This window comes from Zootoca vivipara, chromosome 2 (assembly GCF_965207765.1).
Source record: "Zootoca vivipara chromosome 2, rZooViv2.hap1.1, whole genome shotgun sequence".
NCBI classification, from domain to species: domain Eukaryota; kingdom Metazoa; phylum Chordata; class Lepidosauria; order Squamata; family Lacertidae; genus Zootoca; species Zootoca vivipara.
This window is the reverse complement of record NC_142584.1, coordinates 100342981-100365542: the sequence shown is the minus strand read 5'-3', so window position 1 is coordinate 100365542 and position 22562 is coordinate 100342981. Positions and strand designations below refer to the sequence as shown.

At 41.8% G+C, this 22562-nt stretch overlaps 1 protein-coding gene across 11 annotated transcripts in view; it reads right to left on the bottom strand.

Annotated features, from left to right (window-relative positions):
• FHIT (fragile histidine triad diadenosine triphosphatase) overlaps window positions 1–22562 on the bottom strand; it is a 1052598-nt gene that overhangs the window by 859742 nt on the left and 170294 nt on the right. For 8 of the 11 annotated variants that reach the window (XM_088662578.1, XM_088662587.1, XM_088662582.1 and 5 more), the window contains one exon: window positions 15698–15730. The exons of the other annotated variants lie outside the window; for them this stretch is intronic. The gene's annotated coding sequence lies outside the window, so the exon portion shown is untranslated. The remainder of the gene's footprint in view (window positions 1–15697; window positions 15731–22562) is intronic. 11 annotated transcript variants of the gene reach the window in all.

Below are 22562 nucleotides of genomic sequence, written 5' to 3'. Positions count from 1 at the left end.
CTGTGCTGCAGGGAAGGACAAGCCCCTCTTGAAATGTGAACACTGCAAACTCTCCATAAAACTCAGGTGCCAACATGCGTGAATAAATCATATTTCTTAAAGACTCTGCCGTGCCTCATTCCAAAGGAACAAAAACCCTGGTTAAGTGCCAAGACCTCTGGAATCTCATCACCGCTCAGCAGAGATTCGGGTGGCCGGTAAAAGGCAGGCCAGCATGCTTAGGATTTCAGACTGCATCTCTCATGTTCTCCATTCCTCTGCAGCTCCACAGACCACACTGACCGAGAGAGGGGCGAAAAGCCACTGCTTTATAAATTGGATATACCGGTATTCGGGCAGCTGTTAGAAAGGAGGAATTCAGACACTGAGCATTGCAGGGTGGGCTCTTGGCTGTCCTGACACTTGACAGCATCAGGAAATCAGTGATGGGGGATGAGGGGGAAGATTCCTAACCTCAGATGAGTGTCAACACATTTATGCACACACAAAAAAGATTATATCTGATACACTTCTGTCATCAGGCACATGAAATATATTATCTGGCTTACAGTTGGCAGGACTAGACTGTATTCACAACAAAAGGGTTTACGCTAACAAACTTTACTCTGCATGTGTGTGTGTGTGTGTGCATGTGTGTGAGAAAGAGAACATTATAAGCCACTACGAAAAGGTAAGTGAATCTATTTCCACCCCCCTCTATTCATTATGAGGAAACTTGCAAGTATTCTTAAGCTAAAGCCTGTAAATTCCACCTCCCTTAGAAAGCGTCTTTAAAAAAAAAAAGTCACAGAGAGGCACTGCTAGCATGCAACTTGTAAATTTTACTCAGCTCTGCGGGAAATTGGCTCCTATTATGTTGGCGTCCCTGAATGTGTCAAACACTTGTTTATTACAGCAGTGTTGTACTCATTGAGTTTTCCTCCAAAAGGCTGAAATCGGTAAGCTGTGGCTTACCGGTGCTTCTTAGTGCTGACTTTCCCACTTTTTCCTATTAAAAAAATATGCAATGAATATTTCTCAATAACCCCTACTGCTTTCATCTATAATAAGAGCCAGAAATAATTCAAAAATGCTGCCTGGAGGCCTTAAAGTATCATCGGAGCTACCCCTCAGTTTGTTTTTCCCACTGTAAAGAATTATACAACAAGTCCAGAATATGTCAGACTCTGTTCCCATGCAAATCAATGGTAGCGTGAGGCTTCAGAGACCAACAGCAGAGCAGTCCATTGCTCATACTGATAAAAACCCAACCTTGAAGATCTTATAGCAGGCGATGGGGAAGCTGTGGTGTTCCAGATGTTGTTGGACTCCAGTTCCCTTTAGCCCTCAGCCCATCATCAAGAATGATGGGAGTTGTAGTGCAATAACATATAGAGGTCCATAGGATAACTTTCATTGCATCATCATCATCATTATCGCTGTGTTGGCAAATTCCAAGGCAGATTCAAAACAGATCACAGTATCAGGAATAGGGTGTGTCCTAAAACACACACCTCAGGTTTCAGATGCCAGGGTAAATGGTTTGTTTCATCTTCAGCATTCACCGAAAGTTGTATAGTGAAGAAGCAAGACACACTTCTGTGGGGAGGGAATTCCACAGTTTAGGGGTTGCCGCAAAGCATACCTTCTCCCGAGCCACCTACCCCCAAGCTTTTGAGGACAGTGAAACTACACTCTTAACACCTGGGAGATTTTGTAGGGTAGAAGGCATTCTTTCAGATATTTGGGGCTTTAAACACTAGTGTGAGTACCTTAAATTACTCCCAGAAACCAACTGGCAGCTGTTATATGTGTGTTAGTAATCTGTGAGTCATCTTCAAGGGCAACCCCACAGCAACCCCACAGGACTAGTTACAACAATCTTAAACAACAACACCCAGACGGGAAAATTTCCGAAAAGTTCCCAAGATGTTTGCTAATTTCTCATTGCTGCCCTTTTCCAGGACAGGCACCTTGTTCAAACCAGTAAAAACCCAGTCCTAGGATCCAGGTCCTAGCACTCTTTGTGCGTTTATCAAGCATTTCTTTTCTTTCTTTCTTTCTTTCTTTCTTTCTTTCTTTCTTTCTTTCTTTCTTTCTTTCTTTCTGGCTGATAACTTATGGCTTGGGCATTCTAGTGAGTAATTTGAAGCCTTGGTATTTTCCACCAGCTCCCCTTTATCAAATCTTCAGGCTGAAGGGGATGTTGAATATCCAGCAATATTCAGGTAGGTAATGCAAGTTATACACTTTCGAAATATGAAGGCCGGCTAACTGCAGTAAGGCAAAATTTCAAACCGTGGAATAGATAAGGAGGTGCAAACATAACCTTAAAAAATGCAATAATGTTTCTGAACTGCAAAAGAAAGGGTGCTATTTCAAGGATAAAAATCAACAGTAAGAAAAGTTCTGCAGCGTAACAGATTAAGGTTTCACACACAGCAGAAAAGACAAATGGTGTGAGCAGGCACAATGCAGCTGCAAAGCATCTTTCATCTTAATATACTGAGCAAAGAGCCAAAAAAAGGGAGAAGGCTCCAAGTTGGTTTCCTTTGAGAAGCACTTCACGAGTACATCAGACTCACCTTTCCCGTTTCCATCAGATGGAGGAGGTAGAGAGGGACAGGGCCTGGGGTCCGTGCTATTCTCCACTATTCTGTGAGCCTCAACTAGATCCATTATTTCTATAAGCAACCCCAGTTAGTCGCAGAGAACACAGACCCTCTGCAGAAGCTTGCAACTCATGGACAAAACTAAGCATGAAATGCAAGGGGGAGGGAACAGATGAGAGGAAGCAATCCCAGCCACCTGGCAAAATTACAGTATATTTCTAAGAGTAAGCAAGATTGGGAAGGGGGGAGAGCAAGTAAGGGAAACGATTACCTTTGAAAGAAACAATGAATGGATGCACTGCAGAACTTTACTCACCTTCATCTCAGGCGCCAGGGTTTATTAAATTATAAGCTACTAAAAAGCCCCCTTTGGAAAATGTCATTTCCCCCTCTTTGAGAGAGAAATCAGAAAAGTAATGAAGACGCATTGGCGATGTAAAAACACAGAGGGGAGGTGAATAAATTAAAAGATCCTGTTTACAAGAACTGATGGATGGAGCAGAAGTGAAAGCAATGCCTGAAAATGTCAGAAACCTGATTAATACACAGCAGCGTTTGATCTTCAGGCTGAACACAGAACTCATAACTTTCATACTCTCCTAACTGCACAGGAGCGAAATCCAGTTAATCCAGTTGTTTTGCTGATGAAATGGCAATGGTGCAGGTACCAAGTGCTGCAGTTGGTTCCTAACGAAGCGTGATTATGCAACGATCGCTATATGTCTATAATCCTGTGCCATTCAGCATTATGGTAACAGAACTGCCCCTAATGTCAATATCCAAGCTACTTTCCCATGGCCAAATTCAGCCATTCAGAAGACAGGGCCTCCAAGCTCATTTGGAGCAGATGGCCCTTAAAGTATTCTGGACTCAAGTCGTTTCAGGGTTTGAAGACCACTCACCATAAGAAAAGGGTGTGTGGCCATGTTCCTATAGGCTGGAGGAAAAATTAACATAGCAGCAAAATCCCAGTACACTTATGTGCCCAGAACACTGCTTACCTCTGTTTTTGGGTTATAAAAAGGAATAAGCATCATTTATAGATTAAAAAAATATGGAGAGCTCTCAGCATATGGCTCAGCATGTATGTCCTTTTATTCTGGTTCTTAACTCTGAGTCCAATAGATGCTATACAACAAAATATATACCAAGTCGAGGCAGGTTCTTGAAAGAAAAAGGTATTTAATTCCTTGGTGCATGTTGCCCAAAAGTCTGGGGGGAGAGAGCTCAATAACAGCACACCCATTGTTTGGTCACTAAAAAAGAGCTACCAGTCCATGGCAGCCTCAGCACAGAAAATACATTTCATATTCAGTATCTCTACTCGCCGAGCACTTTATCATGCCAAAACACAGTGCAATAATTGTAATTTAATAATACAGACTGCAGAACCCAGTAACAGTTGAAAACTAGAGAAAACAAATGAGCTTTCCACTCCAAGCCAGATGTCAAGTTCCTCTGAATCAGGCTGTCTCTAGGCACGCACTGATAATAAATAGAAATGAATGGATATTTTTATTAAGGTATAGCGGGTCAGCCTCAAATGCTGAGGCCCTGAAAATGAGAAACTAGAGAGCATTCAAAGAGTGGACATGGCACATTAATTCACAACAGAGACTGCAGACAACAGAGAAACATCTGCATTTTCAACATATGCAGAATAAGGCAAGCTCCACAGTTTTCAGTGAATCAGCTTGCAAGCTTTTACAGGCGCTGGAAAGGGGTGACCTGACTGCAAAAAGGACTGACTACCTTGTCAACAATGGCTGAGGTCTACAAAATTACTAACTGCGTAGCATTAGCAGCAGAGGACTGTAAACTTAAGAGTGCATTATGCCTGCTCAGGTGCTTGGATAGCCTTACTTATTCATGTGTTGAAAAGAATTATATCCTGTCTTTCAGCTTTAGAAATTTCAAATTCAGTTTACATACAGTGCCTTCACATTTGAGGAAACTATTTATTTATACAAGTTTTCTACTTGTATGATTTTTAAACCACCCATCGTCAAGGAGATCCCATGGGAGTTTGTACTTGTACACAATTGAAATATCGAAATGCAGAATTAAAACATTAGAATACAAAATTTAAAACCAAACAGAAGTTCAGACTACCGATTTTGGGATGAAGACTCAATAACTAGGGAACTCTGTTAGCTCTGCATAGTCTCCAACCTTGATTGCTGCCAACCTGAGAACCTGCTCCCAAGTCCCATGGATACATTCAGATCTGGAAACAACTTGCCGTGTTCTATAGAACGAGGGTGGGAAAGTGTGGTCCCTCCGATGTTCTTGGATGGTAATTCCCATTGGCCATGCTAGCTGGCTCTGATGGGAGCATTCACACAACAGGTATTTTTTGACAGAGTGAGATTTCTCTAATAATGCTGTGTGAGAATGATGCTTTCATAGGAACCTTAGGCAAACATTCTCAGGAATGAGGTGGAAAAACAACAACAGTAATCTGAAATTAGGTTTGCCTTCCAAGGAATATTAGCACCGGTTTCTTACAGAATCATAGAATCATAGAGTTGGAAGAGACCACAAGGGCCATCCAGTCCAACCCCCTGCCAAGCAGGAAACACCACCAAAGCATTCTTAACATATGCCTGTCAAGCCTCCGCTTAAAGACCTCCAAAGAAGGACACTCCACCACACTCCTTGGTAGCAAATTCCACTGCCGAACAGCTCTTACTATCAGGAAGTTCTTCCTAATGTTTAGGTGGAATCTTCTTTCTTGTAGTTTGAATCCATTGCTCCGTGTCCGCTTCTCTGGAGCAGCAGAAAACAACCTTACTCCCTCCTCTATATGACATCCTTTTATATATTTGAACATGGCTATATATCACCCCTTGACCTTCTCTTCTCCAGGCTAAACATACCCAGCTCCCTAACCCGTTCCTCAAATGCCTGATCAATTTTCCCAGTACAGTTCTGAGGGCCTCTCATAACAGGGATAACTTCTGAATGGTCAGTGGGTGGGATCCTGTAGCATTTCCTAAGGCTAGGCAGAGATGCATAGCAGTTCTGGATGAGAAGGCTGAACACCTCCCGATTCATGCTTTTCAAATGTTAAAATATTATTTGCCTCCAAGAAAAGGGGGGGAGGCCTTGAATCCCACCTTGAATTAAAAGTAACCCTGTGAATTCAATCACTCTTCCCTTTCACGAAAAATGCCTCCAAGGAGGCCATTTTTCCTGACCTTTGTATGTTTATGCATCGTCATCCATTATGTAAAAATAGAACCTCATAAATTAAAAATGCGGCATGTCAGAGAAATATTAGCTTTTGAATATTATGCTGTAGACTTGCTATGTGTCTAATTACACTGTAGACACGCTCTGTTTTTTCTGAGAAATCATTTCTTCTTTTGTCAAGTTAAGCTATTATCCATTCCAAATCTGATGCCTGGCTGCCAAAGAGTTGGTAGCTTGTATTAAACAATTTCCATTTACTTCACATTAAGTCAGTCACATAAAAAGCTTTGGCTTCCCTCTTTCTGAATACATTCGTGAAAAGCTAAACGTGTCTTCTCCTCTTCCCTCTCTCCCTCCCCCTGCTGAAAACCGATTTAAGGAGAATCTTGACAGATAACACAATGCCAAGTTTTATCACTTTTGAAACTAGTAATGAAATGTCATTGGAAACGCCTCATTAAAAATGTGAAATATACTTTGCATCTTCCCAGTTGGGAGTCAATAACCACGCTGTGAAAGGCACTTTTGAAGATGTATAATATATCCAGTTTAAGTCACATTTCTGAATAAAACACAGGTGCTGAACAAGCTTGTGGATGGCAACCGTAATTTATCTTTACACCATAGTCAAGAACTAATTTGACTACTCCAGAATTCAGCTAATGGCATTAATTTGCTAATTGGATACATTATTTGTGGGAGTAGGGAAAACATTTTTCCTGCATACCCCACTCTTCCAAACACACTTTAAGGTGCATTATTAAAACAGTTCCAAGTCTATCTTAGAGGCCACAATCGTGCCAGCTACATATTTAAACAAATAAATAGAAGAGTACACAGAAATACAACAGACCACCACAAATTGCTCCCATCTGTTTTTCAAAGAGTTGCTATGTTGGTCCCTTCTGACCTGGGTTACGCTGAAAATGTCTTGATTAGTTTTAATGCAATACAATCCCAATCACATGAGCATACCCAGGGTTTATGTTAGTGGGAGGCAGAACTGTGCTATCTGTGATGGGACTGGTCAGTTAGTTAAGTATTTTTGTATTTTTTTAGGGGGCAGCTGCCACCCCCTTGCCCACGCCGATGCCTAATCATATTGCTACAAGGCTGAATATGGTATTGTATGGATCCAGCACAGAGTTAAGAGGTTTGTTCTCAGCGCCTGGGCAGCAAAGTATGGTAGAGATCGGTGGCAGCAGAATGGACTGATCCACTTCAGATTGCAGGGGGAGTGTTATATATGGGGGTGTTGTTATTGTTTTATTAAATAAATAAATAAAAATTGGCCTACATGAAAACTCCCTGCAAACAGTAAAGTAGCTCAGCAAGAAATGAGCTGTACTAAAAAACAGTTCTCCTTAGTGTGCAATTTTCACTTGCAGATAGGGGGGGGGTTAACATGGGGAAGCATTAACCCATTCAGGATTCTTGCCAACTCCTTTTGCTGCACCTTTAGACCAGAAACTGTTTTTCCAGGGTGTTTCCTGCTTGGCAGGGGGTTGGACTGGATGGCCGTTGTGGTCTCTTCCAACTCTATGATTCTATGAGATAACAGGAAGTGGTGGAAAGTATCTGTTTACTGGGACTACGTGGGTAAATGCAAATGCCTGAGGCTTTTGTACTCCATCACTGCCCAGGCAAGGAAAAGAATGGCGGACTTTTTCCAATCTGCAATTCAACTGATTTCTGTATCAGTTTGCATTCAGAGCGAGAGAGAGAGAGAGAATACACAAAAATCTATATTCATTCTCATGCGCATTTCGGCTAATACACACATTTTTTGAAAACAGTTGTGCCTAAGATACTTTTTTAAAAATAGTTTCCCCCCAAAAAAATATATAATGCATTTTGTGTGTTATTTTCAATGACATCCACTGTTTGTATGCACATTTTCTCCTAATGTCTGCACACATTTTTTGGTTGGCATTGAAAAATTCAGAGGTGCATGAATTTTGAAAAGCAGTTGTGTTTCAGCCTCATCCCTGTTGGTTGACTGCTGTTATGGGTTGCTTCACCAAGAACTGCAGGATTTTAAGAAAAACAACATCACATTATTCACAATACCTCCAACGGCACAGAGATCTGGTACATTTCCTCCATGCTAGGGATTTGACCTCTCACCTCCCTAGCTTTTGCAAGGATGAGTTCAATGGTCACCCACATCAGCTGGAGAGAGAGCTCTTCATCAGCAGTTGCATTAACTAATTAATTTGACATTAACTAATTAATCTGCAGACCAGAGAGGGGGAAATGGTACCAGGAAATTATTCGTTTGGAGGTTGAATTAATTAAAACTACTACAGTCGTGACAGGGTTTAATCTCACATTTCTCACAAGAGCATGGAACAGCTCACAGCTGTAGCAAGGCAAGAGAGACCGTTCCTTCACAGGGAGCAGAATTAATCTGTGTCACTCCTATAAGGACATGAACTTATTCAACTGCGCTGATATTAAAACATGGTCGCAGCTGCAGCAAATTTATACAAGCAAGCAAAATCTGCCATTTGATTTAGTGGATTTTTACGTGTCCTCCATTTACAGGACACTGACTTAACTTACAAATTTGTATTGGAAATACAGAGTAGGTTGGTAAATATTCCTGAGGTGAGTAAGTATCACTTCCAAGCATATAGTCATAAAAAACCTTTACATATGTATATGGGGTATATGGGGTGGAGGGGGTTTCAGCTCCCCCAATATTTTTGGCAGGGGGCAGTGCCCCCCCCCAAATATTGAGAGGGCTGCCACCCCCTGCTGTCACCAGGGACCCTCCACGTGTCCCAGACACTGCCCAGGAGCCAGGCAGCGGCTGGGACAAACACAGGCATTCTTTGCTTACTTGTCCCAGTTGTAGTCTGGCTCTCGGGCTAAGGCTGGGATGGACAAATGTCAGGGACTGGGCAGAGGAGGAATCATAGAGTTGGAAGAGACCACAAGGGCCATCCAGTCCAACCCCCTGCCAAGCAGGAAACACCATCAAAGCATTCTTGATATATGCTCTGCTTAAAGACCTCCAAAGAAGGAGACTCCACCACACTCCTTGACAGCAAATTCCACTGCCAAATGGTGGAGACTGCCTCCCCATCCTGACACTTCCAGAGAGAAAGAAGAGGAAGACAATATAGATTTGCAACAGGGGTTTGAGGGTGGTCACAGCTCAGAGGCAGATGAGGTGAAAAGTTGGGGAATTGTGGGAGAGCCAGAACAGCTGGTTGACACTTTGTCATCAGAAAGTATTCCAGGCTCTCCATCTCCCAGAACCTGGCGAGCCTTAAAAGTAGGAGAGCAAAGAGCTCCAAGACAGAGCAGCACCTGTAGAGGACATGATAATGATGAACAAAGAAGTAGGAAAGAGGGGGGTGGATATTCACTTGGGACAACGCCGTTATCCAAGAGGCTGGGTTCTATAGCCTCTCTCCGTAAAGACTCAAATAAAAAAGGACAGCAAGAAACTTTTCCTTGTCTTTATATGTCTTTGTTTAGGGAAATTTTTGACGTTTTATGTTTTATTGTGTTTTTAATATTCTGTTGGGAGCCACCAAGAGTGGCTGGGGAAATTATTAATAAATAATAAATTTCTTCTTCTTCTTCCTGGGCAACCGGTCGGGAGTTGCTGACAGCATCTTGACAGCAGACGCGTGACCACATGACACGTCACATGACCGTGCCCCCTCAATGTAGGGGGCAAGCCTGCGCCCCTGATATAGTCAGAGGGCTTTTTAAAGACATAAAAGTGCCACAGAGGCATGCACACACCAAGACGGTGGCGAGGGAGGAGGATGTTGTGGGTATCTGGGAAAGAATAAGCATGATGGTCCTCTCACTGTGTTCCCCTTAGGATTTGTAAAACCTTTCCCCCCTTCGATTCTCTGGATCCCCCTGAGAATGTTGATACTGCTGTCATATTTAGCTGTCATTGGATAAATGGTCATTGGCACTGACCTCCTGTCCAGGCCCGGCTCTAGGTATAGTCCCAGTGGCACCAGGCCGGCAGGGGGGCGCTGCACGGCAAAGCGGCACGGAAGCCGTGCTGCGAGGGCGGGGGCGCCGGAGCGATCTCCGTGCCTCAGCGCCAGGGCGCCCGACCTGCTTGAGACGGCCCTGCTCCTGTCTTCGCTATTACACAAGGAATGATGATGCATCCACATGTACCGTGTGGTACAGTAGCTGGTCACCTGGAACCACAAAAACCAAACCAGTTGCACGTCACAGGGGCCTATAACTGAATTAGAATGGGAAATGCCATGGGGAGGGGAGGGCCATGCCACTGATAGCACTCAGGTCAAAGCTATGCCTTACCGTCATGCCATGAGCATAAGGGAAGGAGACACACACACACCCAAGTGAGCAATGGATCTTTTAGTTCCATCTGTGTGCACTGAGAACAAATTAGAATGGATCCCAAATGTAACCTAGCTATAAAGTAACAACTCGATACAGGGAAACCTCAGGGGAGAAGGGAATAAACTACTAGAATGCTGAGGAACAGAACTCTAATCATTAGAAAATTATGAACTGGCATATAACTATACTCAGGGTCACAGCTAAATTAAAGTATTGATTTAGATCAAGATTTCCCCTCCCCCTCTCCTTGCTAATGCTTCTAGTATTTTTTTTTAAAAAAATACATCTGTATGTTATAATTTACGGTGAAGATCAATTCTGTTATCAATTGACCCTGCTTGGAAATCTGCACAATCTTAAATTAACTAACCTGAGATGTTTGAAATGGAGAGAAAGTATTCATTCCCCCCCCCTAATATAATCTCATTTTAAATCATATATATATATATATATATATATATATATATATATATATATATATATATGGGTACTATGTATGCCTTCCTTCAGAATAACACAGCGAGGAAAGTCCCATGTTATGCCAAATGAGTAATGTCAGACCCGGGTCTGCTTACCTACTAAAATTTATTGAGACCTCTAAAGAAATCAATGACTTAACCAAAAACCAGTAAATAAAGTGTAGTATAATCAAAGTCTGGGGGATTAAGGTAATGAATCTTCAATTATTAAATCTATACTCTTTAATTACAGGTAGCATCTCTCCCTTTTCACAAGCCATCTCTAAATCTGTCTTAACGCCATATTTTTAACATTCCTGGAAGCCTTAGGAACGCAAGATCAAAGGGACATTTCAGATTCTAAGATTTTCTGTTTGCTGCTGCAGCCAGAGTGATACCTCTCTAATTTTACAAGCGGGGCACAAAAGAATCAGCACCAGACCTATATAGATACTGGGGAAGCCTATTAGTAACCTTTATTGCACAGGGGAAAGTGTCTGTTCATTTCTACCCTCTTCCCCTCCCCCCTTTGGTTAAACCACTGACTTTTTTTCTTCTTCAAATCATCTTTACAGTATTGGTTTCTTTTAATTTACATTCATCTCAGCTCTCCTATGGCTAAACATGTATTTCTAAATAATATTAAAGAAAACAAAAACAAAAAATTGTGCTTAATCGCTTGATTCATTCGTATTCCTTTTATACTTGACTGTCCTGCCCTTCTTACTTGGGTCCTCAGTTTTACTTATTTGAATGCCTCTCTTAACACATCTATGAGTGTTAAAACTTTTCCTGTTTTTCCACTATATTTCAGTATATATATATATTTTACAGAAGTAATTCTAAATCAGTCAAAATTTCAATTTCCCCATAATAGTCTTTCAAATATTGTTTGAATATTTTCTAATCTTTTTAAAATTTTGTTTTGTTTGATCTCTTATCTGCCCAGTCAACTTGTCCATCTCCACGTACTCCATTAATTTGGTCAACCAATCTTTTTTGGTTGGTAAACATTCCCTTTTCCAGTTCTGTGCAATCACAACTCTTGCTGCAGTGGTGGCGTACATAAATACTTTCTTTAAACCTTTTGGAACCTCATTTCCCACAATCCCCAATAGGAATGCTTCTGGTTTGGGGGGGGAATTAAACCACTGACTAATCCTAAAGAGGACCTGTTCTCTAATCATATGACTGCTAAATTTATTCCAGAGACTTACGTGATTTAATTTGCATGCAAGCATTCTTAAAATTCAAAATCTTAACCATTGTTTGCTTTTAAATTTGGTGCACACTGCCCAGAAACTTCAGTCATTAAACAGCATATAAATAGATTAAATAAATAAATAAGCAATAGCTGTGTTCCCATTAAACAAGTTAAATTGTGATTTAACACTAACTATGTCCAATTTCAAAGCCAGCCAACTTCAAACAATGGCCATAGTTAGCATAGCTAAACCTCATTACCTAATTCAGACAAAATAAGAAGCCAGTTTGCTAAAAACTGAAAGCAAACCTTCTGAAGTCTTCCTCCCAGCTGTTTGAGATGAAGAGAAGGAAAGGGGAGCCCACAGCCTTGTGGCTCACCGTGGTTCTTGTAGACCAGGCACCCCCAAACTGCGGCCCTCCAGATGTTTTGGCCTACAACTCCCCATGATCCCTAGCTAAGAGGACCAGTGGTCAGGGATGATGCTAACTGTAGTCCAAAACATCTGGAGGGCCAAGTTTGGGGATGCCTGTTGTAGACCATAGTTTGTTGTTGCATGCACATATAACCTTTGTATACTGAATCATCTTTGTTTGTTTGTTCAAACTCTCAAAGAATTCTTAAAAGTTAGTGAGGCAGGACTTCCATTACTTTATTTATTTATTTTGTTATTTATACAATTCCCATTAAAAAATATGAAACATGTAAAACAGTTCTGGTGGCAGCACAGACCCTGCAAACAAATTCTCCTAACTGAAGTGCAGATTTCTAAGTCTGCTAAAATTGTACACACATTTGAATAAATGCAATTAACCTTTATTTTGTTGCCATAAACAGGATGGATGGCTTTCCACCAAGCAGCCAGCCCTCAAGGAACACAAAGATTTTGAATAATTGTTTTTTAAAAATCCGTATAGCTTCATTCTGCTATAAACAGAATCCCTGAGAGATTATCTCATCACCTCCATGTTCTACGATGACCTTTAAGATAGACACTGGATAAATACATCACCTTCGCACCAAATCAAGTCTGCGAGGGTGCGCAGAGAGTAGGACTGTGCAAACGTGCCTCAATCCATTTTGAGATTAATTCACATTTTCATCCAGTGTTTTCTGTTCAGCTGCAGGTGGTTTATTTTGCTGCTGCGGGGATACGCTTCTTTTTTTACGTATATCATAGCAAACTGACTTCCAATGTTGACGGATAAAGGAAAAGGGTTGTAGCGCTCATCTCACTTTACTGGCCGAGGGAGCCGGCGTACAGCTTCCAGGTCATGTGGCCAGTATGACAAAGCCGCTTCTGGCAAACCATAGCAGCACACGGAAATGGTGTTTACCTTCCCGCCGGAGTGGTACCTATTTATCTACTTGCACTTTGACGTGCTTTCGAACTGCTAGGTTGGCAGGAGCAGGGACCGAACAACAGGAGCTTACCCTGTCGCGGGGATTCGAACCGCCGAGCTTCTGACCGGCAAGCCCAAGAGGCTCTGTGGTTTAGACCACAGCGCCACCCGCATCTCCAATGTTGACGGGTAGGGTAGATTAATTAGTTTACCATTACCCACCTTTAGGAGGGAAGAGGTTGAAAGTCCAATATAGAAATAAATAAAACCCAGGGCATAGTCATGCCATCAGGCACTATGACAACAGGATGCTGGACTAAATGAAGTTTCGGCTTTATCCAACAGAGCTCTCCTTATGTTCTTATGGTGATCATTTGCAGTTGGTACAGTCTCCTTAACTATTTTCCAGTTATTGTTTCAAAGGTTGTTTTGTTTTTGTTTTTAAGTCTGACTAGTGCGGTTAACATATAATTTCACTATGTTCCTATTGATCCCAAATACTGTATTTTCCCATTAGACCACAATCAATCCAGGCTGCAATTATCTCCATACACAACAGTTGAAGGGTATGGGGTTTCTTTTCCAAGAATTCATTGTTTTGTGCTGTGGACACATAGTTGAAATTTCCTGTAAGGTTTGCACTATATCAAAATGGCTGCACTAGCCTGTCCATCTGTGGTTGATGAAAATCACTGCAGGGCAACTGTGGTATCTGAGAAAAAGCAACAGGGGCATCATTATAGTGGCCCATTTAACAGGGTCAGGGATGCAATATCAGTATAAGTCTCTGAATGTGAAGACTGTCAGTGAATTGGCTATCCTAAGGGAAAGTCTGGAAGAACTAGGATATGAGCCATTTTGGCAAAGCTCTGCAGATCAGAAAACATCAGAGATCAATATTTTATGCTAAACCATCTCTTAGGTGAAGTGATCTACATGCTCACTGACACTTTCTACATACTGTACTAATATACCCTCATATCAACTCGATTATTAGTTGAGCATCTAAGCCCCTTCCCACAAGGAGTATAGCATGCTAGGCATTTTCCCTCCCCCCCCCCCAATATCTCTGCCTGCAGCCATTACATTCACTCTTTTAACGTATTTATTTATTATTTATAAAATGTGTTTATAAGCCTTCTGCGGAGCCACGCCCTCACAAACCAACATTCATAGAACGGAAGATACAAATTACATTAGGTAGATTGGATAAGTGTACAATTGCCAAGAGAAAACTGCTGTGAATCACATAAGGCACTAACACTCTTTAGGAAAGGCAAGAGTAAAGGCTTTCGAGGTGCTCTTAAAAGCCAATATATAAGGGAGGACCAAACACAAGTCATTTGGAAAGGAGTTCCATAAGCATGGGGCCACTGGCAAGAAGGCCCTGTATCTCATGCACACCAACCTTATCAATGGACATGCAAATTAGATGTCCAGAGCAGGCACCTCACCTTGGATTTCTAATCTGTTGTGAGGCAGTAGGTCTGCTATCTGGTAAGAGTGCACCTATTGCCTGGCCTTATTTATAAATCAGCCAAATACTTAAAAATGCCCTAAATCTCTAGCGATTTCTCTTTCAAAGGAAAGCAAAACCCAGTTAGTGCTGTCCCTGAAATTTTCCCAACATGTAACAATATTAATACCCACACTCACCAATGAAATCCCCTTCAGCCAGGAGACAATGGGGGGAGGCCTGCCTACTTGAGGTCACCTTCTGGAAGCATCTCCATTTAGTAGCTTCTGTGATTACCAGTGACCTGTACTTGTTACTCAACTTTGATTGAATCATTGGTTGACATGGCTGGACCACATTAGAAGTCTCTACAGAATCCCATCTTGCAAATGCAAATATAATAATAAAAATAAAAATAAAAATGTAATAATTTATTATTTATACCCCACCCATCTGGCTTGGTTTCCCCATCCACTCTGGGTGGCACCCAATAGAATATTAAAAACATGATAAATACATAAAAACATTAAAAACTTCCCTAAACAGGGCTGCTTCAGATCTCTTCTAAAAGTCAGGTACTGTAGTTGTTTATTTCCTTGACATCTAAGGGTAGGGCATTCCACACGGCGGGCACCACCACCAAGAAGGCCCTCTGCCTGGTTCCCTGTAACCCCACTTCTCAGGGAACTGCCAGAAGGCGCTCGGAGCTGGACCTCAGTGTCCAGGCTAAAAGATGGGGGTGGAGACGCTCCTTCAGGTATACTGCGCCAAGGCAGTATAGGGCTTTGAATTGTGCTCAGAAACGTACTGGGAGCCAATGATAAGCTTGGAGAGAACCCAAAGATATCCTCTAGGCTACCCACTCCAACCTACCTAATCCAGTAACAATATTTTTACATTGGAATCCAAATGTGACCATACAATAGCTGGGATCCAAAGGACCACTTTTCAGCATCCCAGTAAGAGCTAAGAAAAGGGGATCAGAAAACTCCCATCCCCAAAAGCACTCCGTGTGCACAAACAAAAGTATCTTGGTTAGCACGTCCTAAGAATCAGTTCTGAATGTCTGCTGCTAGATTCCAAGTAAAATGATTGCTCACCTTATTCATTCCAAGGAGTAGCAGCCCAGGACACTGAAAAGAGAAGAGGGAATCACTAACTCACACATTCTGCTCAAGAATTAATGCAAGCTAAAAATGCTTTTGTAAGCTTAAAATGAAACCAATTTTATTTTCTTTAAGATCATGCATTTGCCAAACGAAAACATAAATCTGATGTAATAACCTACAACAGAAATGAAACTTGACACATTTCCCTGTTACCAGATGCAAAACTGAGGAGATCTAAGAATAAAATGCATGTCTTCAAAGTCTTATAATTTTAAACACTGTTATTTGTCTAGTTCCCATTGAACATACGCCTGCTTAACAGAAGGGCTTTAACTGAAAGCTAAGTTAAACTGTATTGGATACAATAGTGGTAATTATATTTAAAACTCATTCCTTGTTAATCAAACAATTAAGTATTTCGGAATCCAAACATCAAGAACACACACCTGAGGTTTCTACAAGATTGTGTATTGTAAGTAGCCTACACATTTTTTACACTCACCATTTCTACCAATTATGATGTTCAAACATAGCATCACATTTTGAGATGGTGTCTGAAAGACATTCTCTTTTTAAATAAGTGTAGTGCAGCCAGGGCAATTTAAGAAGTTTACTGAACACCCTGGACAAGACAACTCCACATTAGTTATACTCTCACAAGGAAGGGACACGGGTGGTGCTGTGGTATAAACCACTGAGTCTCTTGGGCTTGCCAATCGGAAGGTTGGTGACTCGAAACCGCACGACGGGGTGAGCTCCTGTTGCTCTGTCCCAGCTTCTGCCAACCTAGCAGTTCGAAAGAGTGTCAGTGCAAGTAGATAAATAGGTACCACTGTGGCGGGAAGGTAAACAGCGTTTCTGTGCGCTCTGGCACTCGTCCCGATGTCCCGTTGCACCAGAAGCAGTTTAGTCATGCTGGCCACATGACCCGGAAAGCTGTCTGCGGACAAACGCCGGCTCCCTCAGCTTGAAAAGCGAGATGAGCACCTCACCTCATAGTTGCCTCTGACTGGACTTAACCGTACAGGTGTCCTTTACCTTTACCTTACTTTCACAATTGTCAAAGAATTGAAAATTCAACTAATCTTTGTCTCCACTACGTTACCTATACTAAGGCAGGGTATTCACCTAATAAGTTCCACGGTGAAATAAGAGTCCACTGGCAGAGGAGTCCATTCTGTATAGCAAGCAGAAATGTTTTTGCTGGCAGGCTGATCAGAAGAGCATGGCATCAAGTCCTTCCCCATCCATTTAAAGCACATTCCCCAAGCACCAATGAATCTTGGCATCTGGGAGCTAGGAATTGTAGCTCTGTGAGGGATGAACTACAGTTCCCAGGATTCTTGCAGAGGGAATGGGTTTTAAAGCTATGTTGCGTACACAACGTAAGAATTAAAACAAAAGAACTAGACTTCAGGACAGCAGACAGGATTTACAAGCAGTACAAAACAATAGTTTTAACTTAGGTTAGTTTAATGGCAGAGAATCTAATCAACTGTTAAGAAACTTAGCTGACCCTCCCTTGGAGAAAAATAATCAATTTAGGAGCAGGTAGCTAGAACAGTGGAATCCCTATATTGTTGCTCTATGCAAGGTTTCCCAAACTTGGCTCGCCAGCTGTTTTTGGACTACAACTCCCATCATTCCAGTGGTCCTGGATGATAGGAACTGTAGTCCAAAAACAGCAGTAAACCAAAGTTTGGGAAACTCTGCTCTGTTGCATTGCCCTATTAGTCTGGCTCTGCATAAGCCAACCCTAAAAGAGAGGCAAAAGATAGAAAAACATGACTTGAAACTGGATGTTGAATTCTGCTCAAGTTATTCCTGGCTGCAAACTAGAAAAGCAGTCAACTTGAATTATTAGCAATGGGAAATATGGTACATTAAGTTCTATTCATTTCAAACTTTTTTTTTAGAAAAATGACAATTTAATATGGTGACATTTACCCGAGACACAGCTGTTCACTTAGCTTTGGCTACTTAATACATAGGTGTCAATGCTAGAGGCAAGCTCAAAGCTTACATTGAAAATTGGGGGGGGGGGACCCTTTTGATATAGATTCATTTCTTTCCTGCAATGCAGTGCTTAATTTTGCCAATAATAATTTCTGGGGTTAAAGCATGGTTTAAATCACACATGCTCCCAATTGTCCTGCATTAAGACAGGTTGTACTACTTGGCGGTGAGGGAAAAATTGCAACATGCAAAAGAAGATTTTTTTAAAAAAATGGCACAGGTGAGTTAGGAGCAAACAAATTCCCGCTTCAAATCTCACTTCAGTCTGGAGCTCACCAGATCAGGGGTCACCAAACCAGCACCCAAAAAGGCTTTGTGTCTTTGACCCAGTATACCTGAAAGAGCGTCTCCACCCCCATCGTTCAGCCCGGACACTGAGGTCTAGCTCCGAGGGCCTTCTGGTGGTTCCCTCATGGTAAGAAGAGGGCCTTCTCGATAGTGGCGCCTGCCCTGTGGAACGCCCTCCCATCAGATGTCAAGGAAATAAACAACTATCTGACTTTTAGAAAGACATATGAAGGCAGTCCTGTTTAGGGAAGTTTTTAATGTTTGATGTTTTATTGAATTTTTTTATATTCTGTTGGGAGCTCAGGTGGAGCCACTTCGCTTTCTCCCCCTTCAGGCTGCTGTTCAGAAGGTGAAGCTGACCCATGACAATTATACCTTGGATGCCCATATATCACAATATGACTATCCTCGATTAATAAATTTGGGTGCACATCATATATTTGAAGCATCCCCCCCAAAAAAGAATCATTGGAAAGGTAGCTTGTTAAGGGTGCGAAGATCTACATCTCTGGGGGGTAAACTAAAACTTCCAGATTATTTGGGGGAAATAATGCACTTTCAGTGTATAGTGGCAACACACAGACTGAATTAATCTCCATACCAGCCAACACTCCTAGGGTAGGCAGGAGGCTGGGGAGAGCTCCGTTCTTTATAGCCGATTCCAAATACAGTTAGATGACATTCATATGGCAGTATACCAATAACCTATGTTAGAAGGTAATTATTTCCTTCTAACTACAGAATTACCGCAGAATAAAAATACTAGTGACCTTGATTTAAGCAACGCAGCCCTTGAATGTTTCAAGATAAGCTTCCCACATCAGTAAAAGCGGAGAGGAGGGTCACAAGGGAGAACCATTTAGCCTAAGTTCCAGCATGATTTTACAGCCCCCTTCTAAGATCCTCAAGCTTCTCTAAAGAGCTATTGTTATTTGGAATATTTCCAATAAGCACTAAGTATTAAAACAGCACCTGTGCAGCTGCTAAGTTGAATCACCTGTTTGTTGCCCTAGAGAATTAAAAACAACAACATTTAATACAATATTATAGAAAGTTGACAGAGAGAGAGAGAGAGAGAGAGAGAGAGAGAGAGAGAGAGAGAGAGAGAGAGAGAGACCAGAAGGGAAAAGAGAGGAAGCAGGGTGGGGAGAACCTGTTTCGCACTTATAAAAAGAATGTGTTTAATTTGCCACTGGAGGGAAAGCCCACTAACATAGAAACTGACAGCAGTATTCTAAATGTGAGGGAAGAGACTTTCCACACGCACCCAGGTTCAGCACCTTTCTGGCTTGTAATTGAAAAGGCATGACTTTTCAAGGATTGTCTGCTCTAAGCCAAAGCAGAAATGCAGTAAATCATCCATCAGTTATGTCCTGCCTTTCTAAATGTGACTAAGGCTACGATCCAAGCTTACTGACTAGGAATAAGACCACTACAGTGATGCCTCGAAAGAGGAATTTAATTCGTTCCGTGAGTCAATTCGTTTTGCGAAAAATTCATCTTGCGAATCGCGGTTTCCCATAGGAATGCATTGAAATTTATTTTTTTGCCCATAGGAAAGCATTAATTAAATTTCAATGCATTCCTGTGGGAAACCGCGATTCGCAAAACGAATTTTTCGCAAAACGAATTCGTCTTGCAAGTCACCATCAGATCACAAGACGCATTCGTCTTGCGAAAAATTCATCTTGAAGGGCATTCGTCTTGCGAGGTACCACTGTACATATATTTAACTCCTCTGATTAAATATTAACTCTGTTTCTCCCTCCCTCCCACCCACCACTTCTCTCTCTCTCTCTCTCTCTCTCTCTCTCACACACACACACACACACACACACACCCTTGACATGGCTTGTTAAGTGCCAAAAGTGGAAGCAACACAATTTGTTGCCTCCAGTTCCCCATGTTATTTATTGCAATCCAGAGGATGCAGAGTAATTGGAAAGCTGATAAGCTCCTCCACACATACGTTAAAATGAGATTTAAGTTAGCGCTTCGAAAGAGTCCTGGGGGATTCTAAATGAAAGTTTTATAAGCACTGATATATGCACATATTATTAACTCTAGCCGTAATACCTTATTTAAACAATTAGCCTCTACTTCAAGGAATCGGCCCCACAGAAATTTTGCAGGACAACTCCTCGGCGCCAGGTCTCATTCTCACAGCCAACCGCAGCAAAACCAGAGTCGATTATTATTACAGTGGATGCTTGGGCTGCGAACGTGATCCGTGCAGGAGGCACGTTCGCAACCCGCACCGCCACGTCTGCACACACGCAGGTTGCGATTTGGCGCTTCTGTGCATGCGTGAGCGACGAAACCCGGAAGTAACCCGTTCTGGTATTTCCGGGTTTGGCGTGGTGCGCAACCCAAAAACATGCAACCCGAAGCGTCTGTAACCTCAGGTAGGACTGTATTATGAATTTATATACCACCCTATACCTGAAGGTCTCAGTTACGGGAAGGAAGCCGCTTACATTCTGCTTGGAAATCCACTTTCCAGTATTCAAGGCTGCCCCTTCCCCACTTTTTTGGGGGGGGGGCAGGGAAAGGAAACAGCACTCCATAGCCATAATGAAGGAGGCTTGTCTGGTGGGAATATAATTAGAATTCCCTGCCAGAGCTTCCCCTTCTGATAAAGGTGTACTCAGCATGTGTGTATACTAAAAAATTCCACATTGCTGTTCTTGGCATTTAATTAGGGGGTAAAGTAAAACGTGCAGGACTGGAATTTTAAGTGTTGGTTTAATAACCTTTATCCAGCTCATTTCTCAATGATTTTCTTCCTCTCTGGAGAGGCTTCTAATGTCAAACTGTGGTATTAAGGTGAGTCATGGTTACTGAAGAGGCACAAGGAAAGTACATGACAGAATTTCTTAATTTTAAGATTGCTGGCGGGGTGGGGAGGGGCTTTGTGCGGAAGAAGCTGAAGTCTTCCCTTCATTTCAGAAATGCCACACAGAAAGCTTATACCTCATGAGCAGTAGGGGAAATGGGAGGTGGGGCACTCAAGACTTGAAAACATAAGAATAGCCTACCTAGTTCAGTATCCTGTTCTCACAGTGGCCTACCAAATACCCGTGGAAAACTTGCAAACAGCACAACTCTCCCCTTCTGCAGCTTCCAACAACTTGTCTTCGGAAGCGTATTGTCTCCCATTGTGGAGACACAATACAGCCATCGTGGCCAGTTAGTTTTTTTTTAACACGTACGGAACCATAATCTTGCCTGCATCAAGGATAAAATGTCACCCAAACATGCTTTATCCTTTTATTTGTTGAAATTTATAGCTCATCCTATCACAGAAGGGTTGGTACAGTATCAGAAGATATGTAAAACAGAATGATTATTGATATTGCTTTTAAAGCTTTTGTTTGAAGATAATGTAAAGCAGTAGGATGCGAAGGCAGCGAAAGTATCCTGTGTTTCTTATTCTCAGCCTCTGAGGGCTGTATCCATTGTTGGTAAAACTAAGAGAAAACTCAATTGGTAGCTCCATTAATTGAGTGGAACTTAGTTGAAATATTTGCTTAAACAAAAAGCCACTTTCACAATGTACTCCGGTCCAGAATTTGATGGCACGCTGGAGGGACAGAAGGAGTTCCAAAACTGAGGGACAGTCAAATGTAGTAATTCTTTATACATTTTTCAATGCTCTTGATAAGCGGCAAGTATGCCCAGGATCAGAGTTAGTTACAGAAAGAGTAGATTTCCATCCCAACCAACAGAAAGACCACATTCTTCTTTCTTCTTTGGCGATCACTCGTAACCAAGTAAGATTGTCTTCCATAAACACGGTTTTAACAATGAATCCGTAAGTGACTGTGGAGGCCAATTCTGGATCCGCATGTCCTTCCACAGTGGGGACATTGGTTTCCAGGCGGGAGTTGATCACGGTGTAGAATTACTTTTTATTTTTTTATTTAAAAGATCTTTATTTCTAATCTTTAAAAAACATTACAAAATGATAACACAAAAAAACCAATAAAGGAAAATCACAAAACTTAATAGAAATTATAAGAATATCCAAAAGCAAAACAAAGCACATACAGTAGATAAATATACCAAAACAGAGCAACATTTCCTCCCCCTTTTCCCACCCTTTCCCCTCCCCACTTCCCCCCACACTTTCCTGACTTCCATTTCCATTCTGATATTCACTCGTGCATTGATTTACTTTGAGACTCTACAATATTCCTAATAAGACTAACTCCAACTCTGCTTATTTTATATTTCTCTTCATATCTCCTGGTCACCGCATGCTAGCATGTCCTCTTTCGAGCAATGTTTTTTCATGTAACAAACTGAATGAGCACCTCTTGATGGCAAGACTGACAGCAGCGGTAAGAAACCAGTCAAACAAAAATTAAGAATTGAGTGGAAAAGTTATGATGATTACATGATCACAGTGTAGATTTACCAAGCTGCTTTCCTATTAGCACGTTACTCCCTTGCGCCCTGTAACCCCATTATCCACATTATCAACTGATATCCCACACTGGGACGCCAAATAATCCCAAGTGCAGGGATACAGCGATATCCACTCTTTCCT